This window comes from Myodes glareolus, chromosome 9 (assembly GCF_982192425.1).
Source record: "Myodes glareolus chromosome 9, mMyoGla1.1, whole genome shotgun sequence".
NCBI classification, from domain to species: Eukaryota; Metazoa; Chordata; class Mammalia; order Rodentia; family Cricetidae; genus Myodes; species Myodes glareolus.
The window spans coordinates 63359965-63366252 of NC_142034.1; positions in this window are offsets into that span (position 1 = coordinate 63359965).

Genomic DNA, 6288 nt, shown 5'->3' on the forward strand with positions numbered 1-6288 from the left:
CCTCCAACTAGTGAGACAGAATAAGCACCTTTTGTTTAAACCACCACTCAGGTGGGTTTGCTTTGCTTTCCAGTAAGCAGCCAAGCCTAGACCATACCGAGTTCTCTGGCTTTACTGACCTATCCTGGTACCTAGACCCACAGGTTACCTTTGACTGGGTTCCCAGAAGCACAGCTGGAGGCACAGTTTCTTCTTGCACAGAGAGACCTCACTGAGAGCCATACCCCAGTGGGAATCAAGTATGAAGTGAGGAACAGCTCTATCCTGCTAAAGATGAACCCTAAAGGAGTTAGGGTTCATCCTGGGGCAAGTCACCCCGCTAAAGTTGGTTTGAGATTCAGGGTTTGGGATTAGGTGTGGGATCCCAGAAACAAGGTCTCGTGGTGTGCTACACACAAGGAACCCGGAAGCCTCATAGTTGGGTCCTTTTTGATTCCTGTTCACCTTGGCCCCCAAAGGTGAACATTCCACTGGAACCCTCAGGAGACCGCTACATTACCTGCCTCCATGGGTAGAGGACACCATGGGTCCTGGGATTCAGCTGCCGGGTAGCCCGTGCTGGCAGTACACCCCAGCCCAGAACCACAGAGGTACAGGGACTTCCCCAACTCAGCTAGCATGGAGGAGCTGGGTGCACAGGAAGAGGGTGAAATAAAGTTACAGAGTGGGTTAAGCTGTGAGGAAACCCTGGGAGGAAAGACCCCAAATTCTCTAGGGCTGATGTGTAGGTCAGGGTGCCAGTGGCTGCTCTACCAGTCCCTAGAGGTACTGTCTCATGTGGTCCCCGCTATACTAGAACACTGCTGTGAATTCAAGAATAAGAGGACATAGAGTATCCGGACCGAGAGGTGAGAAGCTGGCGAGAGGCACGTGACCAGCACAGTCATTCTTGTGATGAATGGAGCTCCTGCAGCTCAGAAAACTGAAGGGACAGCCCAGAACACAGCCACCAAGACCGCTCTCGTTGCCTGTGGATGCTTCTGAGAAACATCAATTCCTGGCTGACCTGCTTCCCACTCTCGCAAGCAGCGCCGGCCCAGAGACAGCTCTGGGTAGAGTGGCTAGGAAGCTGAGCAGCCACATCTTCAAGAGGCACAGGCCCTAGGGCAGGAGGGCACCACAGTGCCCGATGCAGGGAGCTGCTCCTGGAAGGGGACAGCAGAGCCATGGGAAGGGAAGGATAAGTGGGGTTTCACTGGCAGGAAGAGGCAGGTGAATCCGTGTTGGGCAGGTTGACTGCCCAGCATCCAAAGCTTGCCTGGCGAAGGCACCCTCCTGTGTGTGGTCCTGGGTGGGCAATGTCCTCCCTCCACTGCAAGAACTGAAAGGACCAGGCTCATATCTGAGATTCTGAGGCTTCAGATCTGGAGCACAGGCCTGCAGATGCTCGAACCCCTGAAAGCCAAGACAATCTTTTCATCTTCGTCTGGATAGAAGCTCTCTACCCAAACACCCTGAAGGCTTGACAGGAAGGCTAGATGAGAAGTGATGGAGGAAGTGATGGCCCAAATGATTCTTGGCCTGTGTCCTGTGAAGGCACTTCCCCAGAGTGAGGCCACGTTTGAGGCAAGCTGCACAAGGCCTCTCTGCCAGCAAAACTGAGCCCTGAGATGCGTGGCAGCTCACTAAAGTTTCCTAATGGTCACCACGCTCAGTGAGCCCCAGCAGAGTGTGGGGGCCTGATCAAGCTTCTATCCTTGTTCCTACACTGCTGAAGGCCTGTCCTATGTGACCCAGCAGACACTGAGAGGAAGACTTAAAGTGCAAGCCTGGCTCCACACAGAAGGCTTCAGTCAGCAGCAGCTGTGGAAAGGGATAGTGAACTGGGGTCTAGAGGAACATGAACTAGAGGAACAAGCACAGGAATGTAGTGCCCAGCTGGCTGCCTTTAGTGGGTCTTTGCACTTTGTAGGGTATTGCTGGAAGCTACCACGGTCCTAGAGGATCGATATTTGGAGGAGAGGTCGGTTTGGAGCAGAGGAAGTGAAACTTCAGAAAGATGCTAGGACATCTTCAAGGTCAGCGTGGGACTCAAGGCTATCCGCCCTAGGGGTGGAGAGTAAGGGACACAGAGTGGAGTTCTGAAGGCAAAACCGTGTCATCTGGCTGAGACAGGGACAAAGCACAAAGCAATCCTGTCACGTGTCTCTTTCTCTAAAACCCTTCCTTGGAAATCAAATCTACCCTCTGCGTAGTCCACAGGAGCCAGTGCCACCTGTCTTTCAACTCCGCGTCCTCTCGGTGCCAGTGAGAGCCCTCCCACCTGGGAGCGTTTAAGTTCAATTTAAATAATTCAATTAATCAAATGGAATGTCTGAATTGTAACTGAGCTTCATTAGTTGTAACGAACGCAATAATTAATTGAATGGAACCAGATGTTTCTCCCTGGGGAACGATGACAAGAAAGGTGGGACAGTGACATCTGAGACGCTGGCTGAGTTGGCTGAGAGTAGGCTCAGTCCAGCATGACTCTCCAGGGAGAGAAGGCTGCTGGCTGCACGGTAGGGGCTCAGATAGCGTCTACCATGTGACCAGCCCCACAGAGCACACAGACGCCCCTGCTATAGAGATTTTGTTCTCTTATGTGCCGTGGGCAGTAGAGCACCATGGAAGGAAGGTTTGGGAGATGAATGAACACAGCAATTGCTCCATCCCTAACCAGAGATGGCAGCTCTGCTACCTCCCCAAGTCAAGTCTCCCACGTCAAGTCCCCTCTATCACTTTCGGTATCCAAAAGAAACAGAGCAGTCCATGGCTCCTGCTGTGCCACAGGAGGTGACTGTGACCGGCTAAAGCTGGCTTGCTTGGTAGCCCAGTAGCAATGGTGCAGAGCTTGGATCATGAGGACATCTGGTTTCTGAGTCCTCCCTGATTCTGCTCTCTCTGAGTGGCCAGAACCTGTTTGCGCCTCTGTGAGCTTCTGGAGAGCCCTACAACCAGCTGCCCAGGAAGTGAAGACAGAGGGGGCTCTACCAAATGTAGGGCAGCTAGTGTATATACTCTCCCATGTGCTCTGGGGAGCAGGGCTAGAGAAGCAATCGCTTCACATGCCAGAGTGTGTACACAGCCCACATGTTGCAGGTTTCAGGAAGCAGAATAGGGCCAGAAAACAGACCAGGACCTTTATGAAAGCTTGTCTTCATGGAGTGACCTCTTTGGTAGGGGTCAGGGGTATAGAGGTAAAAATTGATGCTCAAGTCTCCATGGGTGTGAGAGTGACCGGGCAGTCATAGGTACCCACTTCTACCTTTCTTGGGAGAAGGGGCAACTTGGATCCTGCTGTCCATAAAACAAAACAAGAAAACAGCTTGAGATTGAGGAGAGGGAGCTCCTGGCAGCCTGTGTAGGTTTCCACGACTGGAGGGGAGAGGAGCTGGCAAGTTCTGGGTCTTTGATACTGGCAGCCACATAGTCAGGTGAGCAAAAGGCTTTTCCTGGCCCAGCCTCCAACACAGAATTAATTGGATCCTCCTGAGTGTACAGGGAGACCCCACAGAAGATGGCCATGGTGGGGCTGACTCCAAATGAGGGCTGTTCAGACTTCACACAGCCTCTGTCAGGACCTTCATTTAGGTCTGTGTCTCCCACCCTACCCTTCATCTCACACAGGCACTGAACCAGGCTCTGAGCAATCAGACCCTCCTGGTCCAGTCCCAGAGGCAGAGGAGGGACAGGAATGCCAACAAACAGTCATTAAGGAAACGAAGCAAGCTACAGGTTGTCAGTCAGATTTTCTGGGGAGTGCGTCTCTGAGCAGATCTCCGCAGAAAGGATTGGGGGAGGTGGAGAAGAGCGTATTTGCGTGGATGGAAACAAAGAGAGAAGTAAGAAGCAGAGCGCCAGCAGAACCAGCGGGGACACCTGGAAGAGACTAGCTATTTTTCTTGTTACTAGGACAAAATGCCTGACAAGAGCAGTTTGGGGGGTGACTTTTGGCTCAGTTTGAGGGTACAGTCAGTCCATTGTGGTGGGGAAGCCATGGTGGTCAGAGCTTGAAGCATTTGGCCACAGTGCATCATCCACAGTCAAGAGGCAGAGGGAGATGGATGCTGGTTCCTCTTGCTTTCTCTTTCTCCTTTGGTCCCAGAGGCTACACCATAGCATGGTGCCACCCACATTGAGGGTAGGGCTCACCCACTTCAGTTAACTGTCCAGAAACTGTCACAGCCATGCCTGTTGGTTTGTCTCCTGGATGACTCAAGAAGCCAACAGTCAGTAGTAAATGTTACCGCGAAGATTTGAGCAAGAGCTGCAGTATGGTCCTGAGGGAGGAGAGACAGCTGGTGTTTAACAGCGCTGCCCACCCTGGCCTCCAGTAAGCAGTGTCTAGGAGACACGTGTCTTCAGAAGCAGTTCTAGAACAGGCCTAAGCACTATAGTGTTGTGTTCGAGTCATTTGGTGGCCCTTGTGGTGTGACTGAAACAGAAAAGCCTCTATGTTCATCAGTCCAGAGACATTAACCCCAGACCTAAAGATGCCCTCTGGTCCCACCAGCTGCCTGATGAAAAACAGAGACAGTGGGTCTCTGTAGGGCCCTACTAGGTTCCTAGTCCCCTGACCCTGACTCAAGGAGTGGAAATGCAGACAAAAGGAGCCTGCCACTAAGCAGGGAGCCTGCTGTGGGACGTCACTGTAACCATGGGGGCTTTGCAATGTCAATGTGATTTGCATACTAGATGGCGGGTTAAAGGTCTCCAAACGTAAGGAGACCAAAACCACTATTTGCAGTACGATATGTTCTAGAGGAATATACTGTGAGGTGCTAGCCAGATTTCAGCAAGCAAACTGTTAAGTGCTTAGTAAACTAGTAAATCCCCTGGAAGCCCACAGAGGCTTGCAAATTTTTATCTGCTTTGCAGAGCCTGTTTGGTCGGTCGGCCGCTGAGCGCTGTAAAGTGCTGCCCTCTAGAAGCCGAATGACTTGCCAGCTGCAGACCGGGAGCCTGTAGATTGCCCTCCATCAGTTACGCTGAACTTGGCAAGCACCCTGCAGAACCTACAGAGCCTAGACGGGCTGGACTAGGTCGAGGCTCTGCCGCCTCCTGGCGGCCAGGGAAATGCGATCCGGCCGCGCCCTAGACTGCTAGACTGACAGCCGCAAGAAAGGACCTGCGCATGCGCGAGCCCAAATGCGTGCCAGCTTTATCCTGTGGGCGCTCACTACTTCACTACACACCGCCATGATATTCTCGCTTGTTATTCAACAAAAGTTAACAAAGTCCCCTTAGGGGTTGGCAGTTTCCTCTCACAGTGACGGGTCACATCTGCCCTGATGACGCTGAGTCTGGTTAGGCCACTCTTTTAAGTCATGGCCGTCCTGTAAGGCCTCCCTAAGGCAGTGACAGAAAAATGGGACAGGGTGACCCATGCAGACCTCTGGGATGAGAACCAACCTTACGTCTAAAGGCAGGATGCTCCATGAAGCTATGAAAGCTGAACCAGGGAAGTCACTGCAGAGGCCCGGGAAGAGTGGTGGTGGAGGTTCCCATGAGATCCTATGCTCTCCCAGAGACACCAAGGCCCTGCCCTCACCTTTGCGATGTGCTGACTCTCCCCATGCTCCACCTATGTCTGAAGCCACACTCGTCTTCTGGCTTGGGCATGAGCACATGACTCCATCCCAGCCAGCACTAACCCTCCAGAGGACGGTAAGGACCTACGTTTGTCAAGTTGGGAGAAGCCACCAGATTCTAATGACCCCCCGCCAAAGAATTGTGTATGGACACAGTCCTTTAACCAAGCACCTGAATACACCAGTGCCTAGAACCACACAGGAGGATAGGGCCTGTGGGTGGCCTCTGTCCTAGTCCATATTTCAAGGACAGGGTTACACTGCCCTAGGAAGGGCTTTATGCCAAGCAGCACCCTCAGAGCCTTCCTCTAGGCACCACTACCTGCCTGAGCCTCAGCTGGCTTTGAGTAAGTGTGCGGGGCTCTCTGGGCACATTTTCTCATCTGTAAACTGAGACAACATAGTGCAATCAATGTGGAGCCTGCCACTTCCTACCCAGACTCTCTCTACCTCTGGCTATCTGCAGACTTTGTTGGTAGTGGTCAGGTGGCCTGTACAGGTTCTAGCTTGGGTGGCCATGGCATGAAGCACCTAACGACAGCGCCCTAGGAACCTGTGTCCTCCTGTGGCTGTGGCCAGGCAAGTGTAAGGTCCCGGTGGGTTGGCAGCCTCCAGGCTCCAGTCATGCTGTGCTACCACACTCCCAGAATAAGGATTCTGCCTAGGGCCCCACAACTTCCCAAGAAAGAGCAGGCTTGCCAAAGTCAGTCCCACA